The 18758-nt window shown below is 44.2% G+C and overlaps 1 protein-coding gene across 1 annotated transcript in view; it reads left to right on the top strand.

The window, feature by feature from the left end:
* Positions 1-18758, top strand: part of PKP4 (plakophilin 4) — a 244646-nt gene that overhangs the window by 181944 nt on the left and 43944 nt on the right.

The following is an 18758-nucleotide window of genomic DNA, read 5'->3' as shown; positions in this document are numbered from 1 at the left end:
CCCCTGTCCCCCATAGTGGGGGAATCTGTGGACCCATTATAGTGACCAGCTCTCCAGGGTCCCATCTTGTAAGAGGGCATGCCAGGAGCACAAACACCACCCTGGGGTCCTGCTTCACAGGAGGATCTTACAGAGGAGCAAGAACCAGCTGAGAAAGAAACACCAACATACCCACAAATCTTCCTTCTCACCAGATGGGGCTGTCATGCCTCCCCACTATCTTACGCTGATGACTTCATGGCCTTTCAAGACTTTAAATAGTTGAAACCCTACAAATTCTGTTGGAGAAGATCAGGAACCACAACATTCCCTATGGGACATCCTTCATAAATCTCCGGGAAAAATCGCCTTGCCCATCAACAATGCTCTGCTGACCCCAGCCCAGACAAATTTCAGCTACCATACTGCCTGCATGTTAACAGGCTGACAAAAAAAATAGTTGTATCCCATCCAGAGGCTCACAGTATTTTTCTCTTCCACCTTACACCCAACTACCTGGTCATCAAAGCCTTTAATGAATGAAACCAGGCAACATTGGTCCCACTGTATGTCATCAGACAAGGAGCTTGAAACTGGACATTCTGGGCTGCAAGAGCTTCTCCTCAGATTCTTTGCAGTTCAGAGTAAACAGTTACCAAGCCCTGATAGCAAAATATGAGTTTACAAATTATTCAGTTTTCATCTTTTATTGAACACGTCACAGGATCAAAAAGAATAATTTCAAGTCCTCATAGCAGAAGGCCAAACAATTGCCAAGGTATCTCTCCAGATCTCACTCAATGCTGCCATACAGCTACAGCATTAGTCATGTGCCAAATTTCTTGGCAGTCCTCAGGAGGTTCAAAGTCATCTTGGTCATCACTGCCCATTTTTGCCAATGGGAATAATCATCTTTCCTTACCTGGACAATTGGCTCCTAAAAGGTTGCTCATTTTGTCAAGGCACAGAAAGCAATCAGGAAGGCCCTATCTCCGTTCCACTCACTGGGCCACCCTCTCAATGTGGAAAACTCTACCCTCATACTCATTCAATACTTCATTGGGGCCACTGGATTCTTCCACCACCTTCCCATACTTGCCCACGGACAGCTTTACCACAATGTCCAGCTTTGCTTCAACAATACAACAGAGCCCACAATCCACAGGACTAATTGCCTGCAAATCCTGGACCATATGACAGCCTGTACGTTTCCGACACACTTAGCAAGACTACACACTCTATATCCCTAGCAAGCATATTCTATCCAAGTTGGTGTCCATACCTCAGAGATCCTCGATTCTCTAAACTGGTTGAAGGATCCACAAAAGGTGTGCATAGGAGTTCTGTTCTTGCAGCTTCTTCCCACAAAACTTCACTACACACTCCTCCCTGGTAGGCTGGGGTGCAGACTTTCAGAGCTTCATAGCTGAGGGCAAATGGATCCTTCAAGGCGATCAACATATTAGCACTCAGAGTGGTTTGTTACACTTGCCAGCACTTCCTACCACACATCAGAAGCTACATGATCAGAATAATGCTGGATAACAGAGTAATAATGTATTATATCAATCAGCAAGGAGGAGTAAGATCCCAGTCCTTATGCACAAAATCCATAAAACTATGGAACTGGTGCATAACACGCCACATACAGAGCTCAGTGGTTTATATACCAGGACTACAAAATACAGTGTCAGACTCCCTCAGTTGGCATTTTTCCATCAACCCTGAGTGGGAGCTGAACACTTAGATATTTTTGCAACACCATCCAGTGCAAAGTGCAGATGATTCTGCTTGAAAGAAGGACACAGCTGCAACTCGACAGCAGGTGCCCTAGTCATTCCTTGGCCTCACAGTTATCCCCTAAATGCCCTTACTGCTCAAGGTCCTAAACAAATTGAAACAGGAGAAATTACTAGCCATCCTCATACCATTGTTGTGGCTGAAATATGTGGTTCCCAGAGCTGGTTCGTATGTATCAGCAATGGCTTCTCTGCCTTCCCCTGACAGAAAATTTTCTCACCCAGGAGTCAGTATCCATCACATGCCCCAACTTCTCAGTACTTCACCTCAAGGCATGGCTACTAGTTGGCTCTGCGGTATAGAAAAAGACTGCTCCCAGAGGTACAAACAATACTGCCTAATAGTAGGAAACCCACAACAAGGAAAACGTACCTGCAGAAATGGAAGCGCTTCCAGGCTTCCACCAATCTACATCTCCTCCCAAGATCTGTCTGACACACATTGTCAATTACCAGCTGAATTTAAAAACCACAGGCTGATCACTGAGCTCCATTAAAGTTCACCTTGCTGCTGTAACAGTTTTTCATTCACCTGTCCACTATGTGGTTTATTAAAGGACTGTTCGACTTCGTCCCTCTTATCAAGGAGCCAATTCCACCATGGGACCTCAATTTAGTCCTTACTGCACAGAGAAAACTCCCATTTGAACCTATGGGGAAACTGTTCCTTCCTTCATTAGTCCACCAAATTCTCACTTATAGCCATCACCTTGACCAGAAAGGGACCTTGGAGCCTTGATGGCTAACCCACCATATGCTGTGTTCTATCGTGATAAAGTGACGCTACATCCACATCCTAGCTTCTTCCTGAAGTTTCTTCAGAGCTCCACATTAATTAGGTGTTAATTAATTAGCTATTCCTAGTGTTTTACTCCAAACCTCATTCTTCAAGAGAATGCATATGGATGTGGATGTGAATGCATATGGATGTAAAAAGAGCTCTCACCTTTTACCTTGACAAGATTAAGCCCTTTAGGGTTTCTCCTAGGTTTTTCATCTTGATTGCAGAACAAATGAAGAGACATCTGATCTCCACCCAAAGATTGTCCAAATTGGTTGCAGGATGCATCTTAACCCCTGAAGCTTCCTAACAAGTTTGTTCCTCCGCTCCAAGGGTTATTGTGCATTCCACTCCACTCAATCTATTTCAGTAGTCCTCCTGAATACCATATCTATCTCAGACATCTGCAGGGCAGCTACCTGGTATTCAAGGCATATATTCTTCCAGCATTATGCTCTCGTGCCTGTTTCCAGGTGTAAGGGGACAGTTGGCCCCTTACTAAAACTTTGTGGGTTTGTTTGTTTGGTTCTCTCCTCATGCCAGAAGAGAGGAGAGGCGCCAAGGAGGAATCAGAACTCTGGAACTAACAGGGCCTCTGGACACTCAAAGAGCTCCTGACCAGGCCAGTGGGAAATTACCAGTACCACAGGTCAGTCTGATTGACCAGGCAGCCAAGCCATCAGGGAGCCCCAGCTCAAATGCCAGCCACTGTGTTTGCTGGGAGAAAGATAGAGAGAGCAGCATCAGCCCAGGGTGAGGAGTTGTGGTCAGAAGTCAGGAGGAGAAGAGCAGTGCGAGAGGCCAGAGGGGAGCTGCCTAAAGACACACTGACACATGTGAAAACCAGCAAGCCAGGCAACCGTCAGTACAAAAAGCAGAAAATTCACTGTGAAGGAGTGACAGGCCCAGCTGGGCAGGACCCCATGGAGGGGGGTGAACAACAGCACTAGAAACAGAATGGGCCCGTAGGGAGTGGCCAGGGGAATCCGAGACATGCTGTAAAGGGAATGAGAGACAATCACAGAGAACCCAGCTAAGAAGAGTAAGTGGAGAAGCATGAAGGGGGCCAAGCTCTGAGAGCCCAGTAACCCTATCCCTCCTCATACTGCTCTGAAACCAGCCGTGCAGGGAGCTGTAACTAGCACTGGCCTGGGGAAGTTCCTAGCAACCCCTGAGCAAGGCAGAAGGTGGAGAGTTCTCTGGGGATAAGTGCAGCCAGATCTCTGGAGGCTTTCCCAGACCAGTCCTGAAGCAAAGATCTTTGTGATGTCTAGAAGACATTACTAAAATGTGTTCTACCAGGGCTACACTTGAAGGCCATTTGAAAGCTAAAACTGGTGAAGGAGAGGTTACTTACCCCCTGTATAGTAACTGGAGTTCTTAGAGATGTGTGTCCCTATGAGTGCTCAAATTCAGGAAGTGCGCATACCTGTGCACTCTTGACTGAAGTTTATCATCAGCAGTGTCTGTAGGTCCATGCCTGTGCCCTAGATATCCTCATTATCTGGTGTTGAGGGTATATGGACAGCAGAAAGGGGGGACTGACCTCCTACCACTCCAGTTTCTTTTCAGCCACAAAAATCCAGTAAAAAGACTCCAAGGCAGAGGGGAAGGAGGGTGGGTAATGGAGAACCAATAGGGGGACACATCTTGAAGAACTCCAGTTACTGTACAAGGTAAGTAATCTCTCCTTCTTTGAATAGTGGCCCTATGGGTGCTCTACATTAAGGCCTGGTCTACACTTACTGCAAAATTCAGCGGCAGTCAACGAGAGATACACAAATTACTCTACGTAGCTTGCATATCTCTCATCAACTTCCTAAATTCTAATTAGTGCAGCGGCCCCATTATGCTGGCCAACAGGGAATGCCATCCCATCAATGCAGTGTTACTCTTTTTCTGGGGGTGAATTTATTGAATCGACTTCCGTATCAATTGAGTGGGTCTCCACTTCCGCTCAATCAATCCCAGAGAATCGATCTGGCGGTGCCAAATTTGCCACCGTAAGTGAAGAGATATCCTAAGAGATTCCCGAGAGGTACCTCAGTTACAGAGGAGGGTGCCGAGTAGGCGGATTCAGTATGGACCATAGAACAGTGACACCAAAAGCCACATCAGATCTGTATAATGGGGTTATTGTAAAATGGGACTCTATCCCACCCAAAGTTCTCTCAGTGGGATTAGAAACAATCCATCTCTCATGGGCCCCAATATTACCCAAATTAACAGACTAGGTGTAGTTTCCCACCTGTGAGAAGAATGGGATACTAGTAATTCCAGGGGACCTTCTTCCCCCCGATCCACTTAGCAAAGCTGCACCAGCAGGGCCTTGCCTATTGGGTCTTCAGAACACTCTGCAATTGGGTTTAAGGCTGCAACCAAATTACCAATTACCCTCCCTCCTGAGGGACATCACAGCTGCTCGTGAGACCCCAGGTTGAGCCTGAAAACTGGAGACTATGGCAAAGGACCTTAAGCCTTGGATAAAATTGAGATGGCTGGGGCATTCTGGAGAAGATGCGCCACCCTTTGCCCAAGAAGTTTGCAGTTTGGGAATCTTCTGGAATCCCAACTATTTGTAGTCCAAAACAGGTCAAAGACAAACATAGCACCATCTGGGCTCGATGATGCACATTTTATTTGGAAACTGATGGCCCACAACCATAATCATCTCACTGTCTTACCACAAGAAAATCACATACAGTTTGATTCAATCAGGTAACAAAACAGAGCTTTCCAGTGGCCCCACACAAGACATTCTTAGGTCAGAGGAGCAACTATTTAAAATCCCTTGCCACATCTCAAATAGGAATAACACTTCTTGCATCGTAACATCCCCTCCAGACACAGAATCTGCTGGAAAGTTTAAAAAAAAAACCCTCATAGTTAACACTATAAGAAGCTACTGAAAGATTTAAAAGAATCTTCATGAATACCTATTCATGGTGCATTGCCAGGAGTTTGTCACATAAAAATATTAGTGTAGGTCTTAAACCAGAATGAATAGTGTGAATGAAAATCTAAGGATTCTAGATGACAGTTGCCCTTTTCGCATCCTTCTCAATACTCTTGTCTCCAAAAAGATATTTAAAGACAAGGCAACAGTTGAAGAGAATTTCCAGTATCAAGAAATGGCTTCTTGAGTGTAGGCCTAGTATTTACTCATTTGAAAAATGTTGGCACCGTCTTCCACAGGGTATTAACCTTAACTGCCAAAAAACCCTAATATGTCCGCACTTGCTTTTTACAAGCAATGAGGAAAGAGTTCAGCTCTCAGCTCGTAGATTAAAGCTCCCCTAGTACTTCCAGAATTTCAGTCTGTGAAACTGGCTGAATCCCAAATAGAAGAATGTTTCACTTGTTCCCTCTAGAAGCAGAATTTCTCCCATGACAGCAACCAAGCCTTCCTGAATCAAGTCAAACCTGTTCTTGGAGTAAATGGAAAATGACTTACTATGCAGAGAAGTTGATTGTTTTCAAATGGATTTAACAGCCAGGATTCAACAGACTGTCAACCACTCAAAATGACTGTATATTTTTGAACCACAGAACTTCAAAAAAATGTTTACTTCAAGCAGGATTAGGATCCTATTGGGATAGGCATTGACAAAACACACAAAGAGACTGTCACTGTCTTGAAAAGCTTACAAACTGTAACTAGGAAACGACTTTAAAAATGTGACAAGCTATTTACTTTTAATATGAATGAGTGAAATATTCATCTACTATAGACTGCAGTCGTGTTATTTTCTGAATTTCTATGCCTGACAGACCAAAGAAAGTAGGAAATGAATACTTGTGTACAGTCATTTCATTCTACTGTGGATCTCCTCATCTATTAGTCTCCTCATCTAATATCTAATTTATTACTAGGTTTCAGTGAATGCTTTATTTTCTAACTAACTTAGTAAACCATAGGTTAAAATATATGATAATTCAGTTAAATTCCTGCATTTTATGTTGCATCTTTACCTTCAAAAGGAGCTAGGCTTGATTGTGTTTCCAAAGATTTTGTAAAAACTCCCAAGTATGAATCAGAACCATTTCTTATCACTAAAATCATTCTTGTTTTCTTTGTTATATTTGAAGAGTTAACACTAGGCAGAAATTATGAACCATAATTAATTTTTCTGTTAACAATTCACAAATCAAAAGATACTTTTGGTTTCAATTTTATATTTACTTGATGTCTGAAGTCCCAATAACATTTGTAATATGCATGTCTGAGATATCTTAAAATGGATGAAAAGCAGGAGAGTACTGTACCCAGAAGAGATTTCATGGATTTGTTTCCAGGCAATTGAGTAACCTTCATTTCTAGGACTGATGACTGCAAGTGAGAAAACATCAACCTGTCTGAAATTATAATGGTTTCAAAACAGTGTTTGTTGGAGATGTTGCTCTTTGAAAAGGAGTGATCCAAAGAAATCCTGGAGATTATCAGAAGTAAATATCTGGGCCTTTCTTCATTAACTATTATAGGATCTATACACATTTTTAACACTGATGTAGTATTGTCTAGCATATGTCCACAGAGCTATAATTTACCTTTATTTATACAAAAACAATTAAATTACATCTTATAAAATTACAAAGACATTTTTCAGGGAGCAGTTCATATGTATACATCCTTTTCAGATTCATACCATAGTATATTGTAGGCTCATATTTAGTATATTTAGTATGTGATCCATTATAACCTGCAGAGCCTTTCCTGCAGTACCCCTTCCTAGGCAGTCATTTCACATTTTGTATTTATGCAATTGATTATTTCTTCCTAAGTGTAGTGCTTTGCTTTTGTCCTTACTGAATTTCATCCCATGTATTTCAGACTATTTGTCCAGTTTGTCAAGATCATTTTGAATACTAATCCTGTCCTCCAAAGTGCTTGCAACTACCCCCAGCGTGGTACCATCCACAAAGCTTATAAGTGTACTCCCTATACCATTATCCAAATCATTTATGAAGTTTTGAATAGAACCAGACCCAGGACAGATTCCTACGGGACCCCACTCAGTATGTCCTTCCAGCTTGATTGTGAATCATTGATAGCTACTCTCTGAATATGATTTTCCAAACATTTGTGCACCCATCTTATAGTAGGTTCATCTAGACTATATTTCTCTAATTCTTTTATGAGAAGTCATGTTAGACAGTATCAAAAGCATTATTAAAGTCAAGATATATCACAACTTTTGCCCTCCCTCCCCCCACCATCCACAAGGCTTTTTATCCTGTCAAAGAAGGATATTAAGTTGATTTGACATGATTTATGTTTGACAAATCCATGTTGATTCTTACTTCTCACCTTCTTTTCTTCTAGGTCAGTGGTTCCCAACCCTTGGCCCAAGGGCCAAAAGTGGCCCACAGAGGCTTTCAAAATGGCCCCCGCTCTCCTCCCACTGGCTGCAGAAGGGAGCTGCTCCTGCCTGACAACCCAGGTGGATCACATTGCCGCAGGGCTGAAAGATGGTGCAGAGCCAAGGGGAGGGGAGATCAGCACTCCCCTCCCCCTGGCTGTAGCAGGGAGCATGGCAAAGCGCTGTGCCAGGATCCCTAGGCACTGGGGTCTCTGCTGGAGGCAGAGGGAGGGGATCACTGAACTCCCGTCTCCTTCGCTGTGAAAGGGAGCCACTGCCTAAGGATCCAGGTGAGTGTGCTGCCGTGGGGCTGAAAGACAGTGCAGGCTCCTTGCTGCAGCGAAGGGGAGGAGAGATCAGTACTCCCCTCTCCTTGACTGTAACAGGGAGTATGGCAAAGCGCTCTGCCTGAGACCCTAGGTACTGGGTCCCTGCTGGAGCCAGAGGGAGGGGAAATCAACACTCCCCTTTCCCGGCTCCAGCAGAGAGCAAAGTGCTCTGCCTGGGTCCCTAAGCACTGGGTCCCTGCTGGAGTGAAGGGAGGAGAGTACTGATCTCCTGTCCTCCTGGCTGTAGAAGGGAGCCACTGCCTAAGGACCTAGGTGGAGCACAGGGTTCCCTGCTGCAGCCAGGGGATGGGAGATCCTCCTTGCTGAACTCCTTCCCACTGGCTGCAGGGGGAGGGGGTAAGGGAGGCTGCTGGCAGAGACCGATGGCCCTTCAGGGTTATAAAAATTAAATTTGTGGCCCTTGAACCAAAAATGTTGGGAACCACTGTTCTAGGTGCTAATAGATTGATTGCTTGATTATTTGCTCCATTATCTTTCTGGATACTGAAGTTAAGCTGATCGCTCTATAACTCCCTCGGTTGTCCTTATTCCCCTTTTTATAGATAAGTATTATATTTGCCTATTTCCAGTCCTCTGGGATTTCTCCTGTCCTCCATGAATTCTCAAAGGTAATCGTTAATGGCTCTGAGATCTCTTCAGACTGTTCCTTAAGAATTCTGGGATATATTTCATTAGGCCCTGCCAACTTGAAGACATTTAACTTGTCTAAGTAATTCTTTCTTTTCCTATTTGAGCCTCAGATCCTACCCCATTTACATTGATGTTTCCTAGATTAGGTATCCAATCACTACTAACATTTTTGGTGAAAACCAAACCAAAAAGGCATTTAACACTTTGGCCATTGCTGCCTTTTCTATTATTGTCTTTTCCTTCTCATCGAGTAATGGGCCTACCCTGTTATTGGTCTTCCTCTTGTTTTTCATGTATTTGTAAAAGTTTTTCTTGTTCTTTTTGTCCCTACCTCGTTCAATCTCATGTTGTGCCTTGGCCTTTCTAAATTTTTTCTACATGCTTATGTTGTTTTTTATATTCAGCCTTCATAATTTGACATAGTTTCCACTTTTTGATTTTCAAGTCATTGAAGATCTCCTGGTTAAGCCACAGTGGTCTCTTACCATTTTTCCTGTCTTTCCTATGCATTGGGATAGCTTGCTCTTATGCCCTTAATGAAGTCTCTAAAAAACTGCCAATTCTCCTAAACATTTCTTTCCTTTAGACTTACTTCCCGGGGATCTCACATACCAATTCTCTGAGTTTGCTGAAGTCTGTCTTCTTGAAGTCCATTGTATTTATTTTGCTGTTTTCCCTCCTACCATTCCTTAGAATCATGAACTCATAATTTCATGATCACTTTCACCCAGGCTGCCTTCCACTTTCAAATTATCAACCACTTCCTTCCTATTTATCAAAATCAAATCTAGAATAGTCTCTTCCCTAGTTGCTTTCTCCACCTTCTCTAATAAAAAGTTACTTCCAGTTCATTCCAAAAATTTGTTGGATAATCTGTGCCCTGCTGTATTATTTTCCCAGCAGATGTCTGGCTAGCTGAAGTCCCTCATCACACCAAGTCCTGTGTTTTGGATGATTTTGTTAATTGTTTTAAAAATGCGTCATCCCCTTCTTCTTCCTTGTTAGAAGGTCTATAGTAGACCCCTATCCATGATATCATCCTTGTTCTTCTTTGGGTTGTGTTCCTATTCGTGCTCCACTGTAAGTGTGTTTGCATCCCTCCACTGCTGATCAGAGAACTTTGGTAGGAGTGTCCGTTCAGCCCGAGTATGTGTGAGCCGAATCCTCCTCAGTTTCTTCTCAACCACCCTTGATTAGAGATGGTGTTCTCGCTGTCCATTTGTGAACTTTTTTCTTTGTTACTTCATTTGTATTTTATTTGGCTGAGCCTAAAAGAAAAAAAGAGAGTAAAGAAGAAAAGGCTTGTCTTCCACCAACCTGGTAGGGTGGACCCCCCTGGGTAAGGGTATGACCAGCTCCCTAGGATTCAAAAAGTGCCTCGCTTTCAAGGAATCTATCCCAGTGATTAACAGACACTCACAGTGCGTTCACTGTCTGGGAAAGAAGCACATTTCACAAAAGTGTGGCTTGTGTCAGCAACTGAAGCCCAGATCCAGGAAAGACTGAGAGCTAAGACTCAAACTCCTACTCATGGAGTCAGCCCTTCAACCCCTGGAGTCCCAATCAGAACTCACTGCGACCCTCTACTTCGAAGGGAAGTGAGCCCAAAGAGATGAGCCATTCACAGAAGGCCTCTAAGAAAAAGTCTGTGAGTTCCCATAGCGAGCTTCTATCGTGCCAAAAGCGATTTCCAGTTCTGTCAGTATCGATACCAGCGGCACCAAAGACATCTAAATCAGGTACCCAGGACACACTCAGTACCAAGCTGATGGAGCAAGTTGGACTGCTCAAAGACCCAATGGGCATGAGCAAAGAAGCACTGGTAACATGGGGGCACGAAAAACATAGAAGATCCACCCCAGGGAAGGCTCTGTCAGTACAGACGTTGGCACCGGTACCGACCTCAGTGCACCTGGCACTGACCGACCTCACTGCTAGTCTGCATCTCCAACCCCATTGGTGCAAGCCACTCAGTACCGACAACTATCTTCAATACCAGTGCCCCAGTACCCAGTTCACCCAGAGCCCTGGACTCATTGATGTCTTCCTGCTGAGCACCGCCTTTCTCATCGTCGGAGTCAGAAAGTGAGTGAGAGGACGTGGGTTTTGGCCACTCTACTCACCCGCCATATGGGACTCAATTTCACTATGGACATCAGGTGTATTGTCCACCTGATCCACATTCTCATTGGTTTGGTCAACCATGGTACCAACCAGCAGACTGCTATCCATCACAGTGGCCATACTAGGACCCTTAGCAGGCTCAGAGACCGCAAGCCTCCCTTGCCTCTAGTGTGGCATATCAGCAAACAGGGAGACACCCTCCTTCTGCCATGGCTTTTGAGAACTTCTGAACCCCCTGGATAGGCAGGGGAGGAGGTAGAGGCTAAGGTGAAGAAAGAAGTCAGTCCTCAAGCCCACTTCTCATTGGCATCGCCAGATGAGATGGTGATGCTCCATACTCCATCGATGGCTGATTATTTCAAATTATTCCAGGACTTGGCACAGAGGGTGGCAGAGGCCTTGCAAATACCGGCGTTGACCGAGTCTCACCACAGATTAGTGGACATTTTACATTCTTCCACCTCCCCCAGAGTGGCCCTCCGTATTAATGAGGCACTCCTGGACTCAGCAAAAGTCATATGGGAGTCTGTCCTGCCAACATGCAAGCAGGGAGACAAAAAGTATTACATGCCAGCAAAGGACACAGAATTTCTCTTTTCCACCCACCTCCCAGTTCCATCACTGTGGACACAGTTAACTCTAGGGGCTGCCAGCACCAGTTCAAAACCACCCCTTATGACTGGGATTGGAAATGTTTGGCAGGAAGGCATATTTATCAGCCACCCTCCAGTTCCATGTAGCGAGCTACATTGTTGGCAAAATATGACTTCCAAAATTACATGAAACTTGGTTCCTTTATTGAGTAACTTCCTGACTTTCACATGGACCAATTCAAGGTCATAGTCAATGAGGGCCAACTGGTGGCTAAAATGTCCCTCCAGTACACTCTTGGACACAGCCGACATGGCAGCACGTCCAATATCTATGGCCACTGTGATGAGACGGGCTTTATGACTTCATTTTCCAGCTTCCCTAAAGAGGTCCAAACTACAGTTGGGGACCTTCCTTTTGAAGGGACAGAGTTATTTGCCAAGAAGACTGACACATCCCTTCACATGCTGAAGGATTCTAGGGCAACTAGGATCTATATTCTGGCATACAAGAGAAAGTACAGCCATCAGCCACAGTTCAGGCCCCACTCCTCACAATACCCTCAATATTCATCCCAGTTCTCATCTCAGAGATCTTACAAGCCACAAAGGAAGAAGCCTAGGTTACCCAGATGAAAGCCATTGAGAACGAACTTCCTCCAAGCATTCAACCTCAAAGAGGCAGTTTTGCCAGGTTGGTTGAGGTACCTGTAGAATATTCTACTTGTCATCTCAGGCTGGAAAACCCACCCATAGCTTCGGAGACCATCTTATCTGGTTCCACAGCACCTGGAATCAGTAACCTCCAACAAATCCATCATCCAAGATGGATACGCCATCCATTTCTCCTCCTTTCCCTCTCCCAAACACCCTTCCTCATCCCTCTTCAGGGACTGTTCTCACAAGAGTCTGCTATGTCAGGAGATAAACCATCTACTCTGTGTAGGAGCCATAGAGCCTGTGCCCATACATGTAAGAGGCAAAGACTTCTACTCTCGCTACTTCCTAATACTAAAGAAAAATGGAGGTTGGAGACCCAGACTGGACTTCAGAGTGCTCAATAGATATAGCAAGGCGCAAAAGTTCAAGGTGGTCACTCTATCAACAATTATTCCAGCCTTAGAGAAAGGAGATTGGTTCTCGGCCCTCAACCTACAAGATGCATACTTCCGCATTTCCATCGTACAGGGTCACGGACGGTACCTATGGTTCATACTGGGCCAAGACCACTACCAATACAGAGTCCTCCCTTTCAGCCCCAGGGTATTCTCCAAGATCCTCTCGGTAGTGGCAGCCCATTTATGCCCTCAGGATGTCATGATTTATCCCAACCTGGATGACTGCCTTTTCAGAGCATGTTCCTTTGCTGAAGCTTAGGGTGTTACCCAGACTACACTGAAGCTGTTCCAAAATCTGGGCTTGCAAATCAACACACAAAATCAACATTAACACTGGGTACAAAGACTAAAATTCATAGGAGCCAACCTTGGCTCCATGCAGACAAAGGCACTCCTCCCACCTCATAGATTCCTCAGCCTCTCCACATTGGCAGAAATGGTACAATCCAGCCCCCAGATTTTGGCCAAACACTGCCTCCAGTTCCCAGGGTCTGGCTGCAGGCACATCAGTCATAGCTCATACCAGAGTACACATCAGATGCCTCCAGACCTGGTTCAGTTCGGTTGACAGGTCAAACAGAGACAGCATAAACAAACTACTATCAATGCCCACCAAAGTCAAGGAATCCTTGGATTGGTAGAAAGACCTAGTAAATGTATGTACAGGAATCCCATTTATTCAGCCTTCCCCATTGTTACCCCTGATCACCTCATAGGATAGGTTGCACATCTCAATTATCTCATAGTACAGAGCAAGTGGTCACCATCCAAGACATGCCTTCACATCAACCTGCTCGAACTCGGAGCAGTCAGAAACGCATGTGCTTATTTGCTCCCACTGGTCAAAGGCATGCACACAAAAGTTATGATGGACAACATTTCATGCATGTATTACATTAAACCATCAGGGAGGCACCAGATCACACTCCCTGTGCATGGAAGTTCTAAAACTATGGAATTGGTGCATTTCACGCAGTGTTATAATTTCAGTGGCATATCTGCCAGGAGTGCACAACACGACTGCAGACAACCTCAGCTGCAAATTCCCACTCAACCATGAATGGGAAATAAATTTGGTGGTCCTACAAGACACATGTGGGCTGTGGGGGACACTGAGAGTAGATCTGTTTGCTACGTACCAGAACAAGAATTGTCCTCAGTACTGCTCCTGAGTGGGGATCAGATGATACTCTATGGGGGATGCTCTCCTCCCATGGAACAGGCGTCGTCTTTACGCCTTCCCCTCATTCCCTCTAATTCTGAAAGTCCTGTTGAAAGTGAAAAAAGTGAAAGCAAAGATCATAATGATTGCTCCCACCTGGCCCAGACAGACATCGTACCCTTACCTGTCACAGCTAACACTGTATCCAGTGATGACTCTTCCAATCACTCCATACATGCTATCACAGAACAAGGGATGCACTCTCCATCCCAACCTGCCAATTCTGAGGCTTAAAGCCTAACTCCTTCATGGTTCCAGCACATAGATACATCGTGCTGTGAGGGTGGTGCAGGAGTTATTAAACAGTAGGAAAAGAGCTACTTGCACATACGTACAAAAATGTAAAAGATTTCAAATCTGGTGCCAGCCCAAAGGCTTCATTCCAAATGCAGCCACCTTACTGGTAGTTCTGGATTACCTCTTGACTCTCAAAAAATCAGGTTTCTCTATCAGCTCACTAAAGGTTCACCTAGAAGCAATTGTGACCTTCCACCAGTAGATAGAAGGATGTTCAGTCTTCTCTGATCCAACCACACAGAAGTTTCTCAAAGGCATAGCGAAGCTCTTTCCCCAGCCTAGACTTCCCACTCCTCAATGGGATCTCAACTTAGTGTTAAAAGGACTGACTAAATAGCCATTTGAACCCATGGCAACTTGTTAACTAACTCATCTCTCAAGGAAGACGGCACTCCTGATCACCATTACCTCAGCAAGAAGGATAGGGGAGATAGCGGCCCGAATGGCGCATTGCCCCTTCACTGTGTTCTTCCCTGCAAAAGGGACTCTAAGATCACATCTGAAGTTCACTACCAAAGTGACTTCTGCTTTTCCTATAACCAGCTTATTTAACTTCCAGCCATTTATCCTAAACCTCATCAGGATAATAGGGAAGCCATTCTCCATACACTCAATGTGAAGAGAGCCTTGGTCTTTCAACAAAACAAGAGCTTTCAGAAAATCTCCAAGACTCTTCTTCTCCATTGCAGATCGGTCAAAGGGTACAGTGATTTTTTGCCCAAAGAGTCTACAAATGGGTCTTAAACTATATCAAGTTTTGTTAGCAAATGAGTAATGTAGCACCCCCATCTTCAATACCACACACTCAACAGGATTGATCTCCTCTATCGTTGCCTTCTCCAAGGGTAACCCTGTATCAGAAATCTGCAGAGCAGCTACCTGGGCATCTGCACACATCTTAGCAGAACATTATGCCATCCTCAGGGACTCAGCTGCAGAAGCCAGATTCGGTGCCACAGTGCTATCATCTGTAACAGACTCGACTCCGAAGCCCCAGCCTCCAGTGCTGGGCACTACTCAGGAGTCACCTACAGTGAAGCACCCATAAGGACACTACTTGAAGAAAATGAAGTTACTCACATTGTGGAGTAATGATGGTTTTTTGAGATGTTTCCCTATGGGTGCTCCATGACCCACCCTCATCCCCTTTACTTCGGTGTTCTTGTCATTGACTCTGCAATAGAGAAGGGACTGAGAAGAGTTTGACCATGCACTTTGGCTAGCCTCGTAGCAGGAGAGGAGCAGCGCATGCATGGGCTGAATGGACACTACAATCAAAGTTCTCCAGTCAGCAGTGCAGGGATGCAGATGCACCTACAGTGGAGAACACACCTACCCATAGGGACACACATCTTGAAGAAGCATCATTACTGCATCAGGTGATTAACTTAGTCTTTTTTACCCCTTTTATTGTTACTCAGAAACTTTTAACAGGTCTGCCACTTCTATCTCAACCTCAGTGCAAGTGTATACATCTTTGATATACAAGGCACCACCTTCTCCCTCTTTTCCCTGCCTGTCCTTCCTGAACTAGTTGTACCATTCTATACCAATATTCCAGTCATGTGAATTATCGCACTAAGTTTCTGTGATGCCAGTTATGTTGTAATTGTGATTATTTACTAGTATTACTAGTTCTTTTTGTTTATTACCCATACTTCTTGCATTAGTTTAAAGACATCTAAGATGTTCATTAGCTTTCCCCTCTATATTCCCTCTGGTCTCTCCTTTATCCCTGCTATGGTTTCCCCCGAGATTCGGACCCTTCATCCAAATCTACATGTTTTGGACTTACCTGTGGGCTTTTGTCACTGGTTCGGATGATCCTTGCCAGTCCTTTTCTAATGTGACAGATATGGGCCTTTGGCAGGCAGCACACCTCCTAGGACGCTAGGTCAGGCCTATGTTACCCTTAGGGAGTTACCAAACATCACCATCCTTTGTTTCCTCTTCTGAGTGGTGGCCATGATCCTCCCAGCATTGGTGGTATGGCTTTTCCTCCTGCACCTTTGGGGAAGATTTTTCATCCTGCATTGCCAGGGCAGCATACCAGTTTTTTATCACTATGGATGGTGGGTTGGGAGCACAGGTGGACCACTGCCTGCTGCCAGAAGTAACCAGTAGCCAGCTTTCTCCATGTAAAGGAGCCATTTCCGGCTCCCCTTGTGGTGCTACTACAATCCCCTCTAGCTGGATTGCTTCCTCAACCTTGGAGGTCTCTCTATATATGTTTTCAGTGAATTTCTCATGGGCACAGATAATTCTCAGCCTAGCCACCTCCTCCTGGAACTCTCCCATCTATTTTCTGAGACATTCTACAGTAGACACTTCTCACACTGCATGGTATCCTAAGCCAGGCTCCCTATGATAGGGAAACGCAGGTCACTGGTCTCTGCAAATCCCTACCAGGACCTGGGTAGAGGCATCCATGGTGAAGTTCTCTGTCTGTCTGAACACAGATGCAGATAGAAGAGCCAGGAGCAATGTTGTTATTTGTGATGCGGTCTTTCTGAGCCATGCTCATTTTATTCTTTCTCCCACCTACAAACTCCCTCTCAAACTCCTCGTATTGGCTTTGGTGCTGCACTCTGTCATCCAGGATGTGGCTTTTGAGGAACGGGAACAAGTGGTTCATAAACCCTTAACCACTGTTCCATGGCATGGAAATACCCAATTTTTCATTCCTCATGGTTGATGCCAAGACGTTAACTTTGTTCTCATCCCATATTATCATAGACATGGTCACGTTTCCAATGTCATCACAGAAAGTAGGTCTCTTGTTGCACAAGGCTTGTGATCATAGTAATTGTCGTCTTACCTCTGTTTCAAAAGCCTTCTACATAAATTATGGGCAGGTTTTCACCCTTCTGCCACTTTGTCTAGAGCTGAATCCTCACAGAATCTCTTCTAATAGTGTTGTATCCCTACACATAGAAAGATCCATGTATGTTTCCACTATCAGCTGGTACCACATGCAGCACTATAATTGGAATGCAGAGATTCGTCTTTGTACCTAACAGACAGACCTTCCCTCACATGTGTCTCTAAACCTCCAAATGTGATATTAGATTACTGTGTCCCATAAGGACCCTCCTTCACCACTGTCCTTGCTCCTTTGTGTAATCATCATCATCCTCTCTCTTCTGTTTCATTTCTCAGAGTGAAGCGTTTCATTAGTTCTCGTCTTCCTTTTGTAGGAAGTCCTTTTGATCCTGAGGGTCCTTTTCATCCTGTTCGGGAGAGTCCCAATAAACAGGCATCTTTCTCCTGGCCAAGAATTGGCCCTTTCTGCTTCTGCTTCATTTCTGTGGGTGAAAATCTCATATGATGTATAGGAGTTGGGGCTCCTCTTCTTCACATACCAGGAAAGGAACATGCCCAGCTGCATGTCCACAATCAAATTTCTTCCAAACTCTTATCCTTTGTAGTTTTGCTCATCTGCTTGGCTAGTATCCTGAAATTGTCTGCCTAATTCTTTCAGGTTGGAGAGAAACAGTTTTTCTCCAGGTTCTGCCTCGGAAACTCCGTTGGTTTTTTTTCTATCCTATTTAGGACCTCTGCCTACACAACCTCAAGATCTGTCAGTCATTGTATCAGAAATTCCCAGATCCAGTCTATAAGCCATCCTGTCTTCGCTGATCAGTGGACCTAACAACATACACCCTTTAAGGTCACAATAGCAAAATTTTGGCAAAAAATTACAATTTTTGCTAAGGCTACTGCAGTTCTGCCAGTGACAGTTACCATGGAAGTTCTAGTGTAGAAACTAGACTCCTGTAGCTCATGGTATTGTCATGCTTTTGAGATCTGCTCTGCGCAGGATTAGCATTGTGTTCGCAAAAGCTTCATCTCCTAGAGTTACCACCATTATCACTGTGAAAGCTTCAGTGGTGGTAAACTTCTGACAAAAATATGGTAGACAAGACTCAATGCATTTCATAATCCTCAAACAAAAGTGAGGAAGACAGGAGTTGACATTCTGTATATTTCCAATATTTAATTAATCCATTCCCAGTCACCTTTAAAACAAATCAGCTCTCCAACAGATCTTTAGTTTTAAAATATATGTATTTTAAAAGGAACAGAAAAGCCTTGAAGATTTTTTCTCCATTTGTTATAAGCCTTGTCTGCACTAAGAAACTTAGGTTTTAGGTTTCAGCGATGGTTTCTGAAACTGTGCTGGTATCAGCTTCTTTTGGTCTGTGTTTGCATTTAAAAATCACTGAGAACCAATTCAATTTGCAGCTACTGTAGTCACCTTTTGTCAGCAACAGATAATTTTCCTAGTATAAACAAGGCTAAAAATATGTAAATTATAAGTAATACAGTTATATCTTACCGCCTGTACGAAAAACACCTGTTGCTGACAATAGATTGCTGAACACATTTTGTCCTTTCAAATATAGCAAAGGACAAAATATGTTCACACCATTTTAGAAACCATGGTTAAAATCTGTAGCCTAGGTTATCGAAATGGTGCTATATATATTTTTTCCATGGCTACACTT

This window comes from Emydura macquarii, unplaced genomic scaffold (genome assembly GCF_026122565.2).
Source record: "Emydura macquarii macquarii isolate MOO-44397 ecotype Brisbane River unplaced genomic scaffold, CSIRO-AGI_Emac_v2 contig_1253, whole genome shotgun sequence".
NCBI lineage: Eukaryota > Metazoa > Chordata > Testudines > Chelidae > Emydura > Emydura macquarii.
This window is presented reverse-complemented; position numbering and strand designations above follow the sequence as displayed.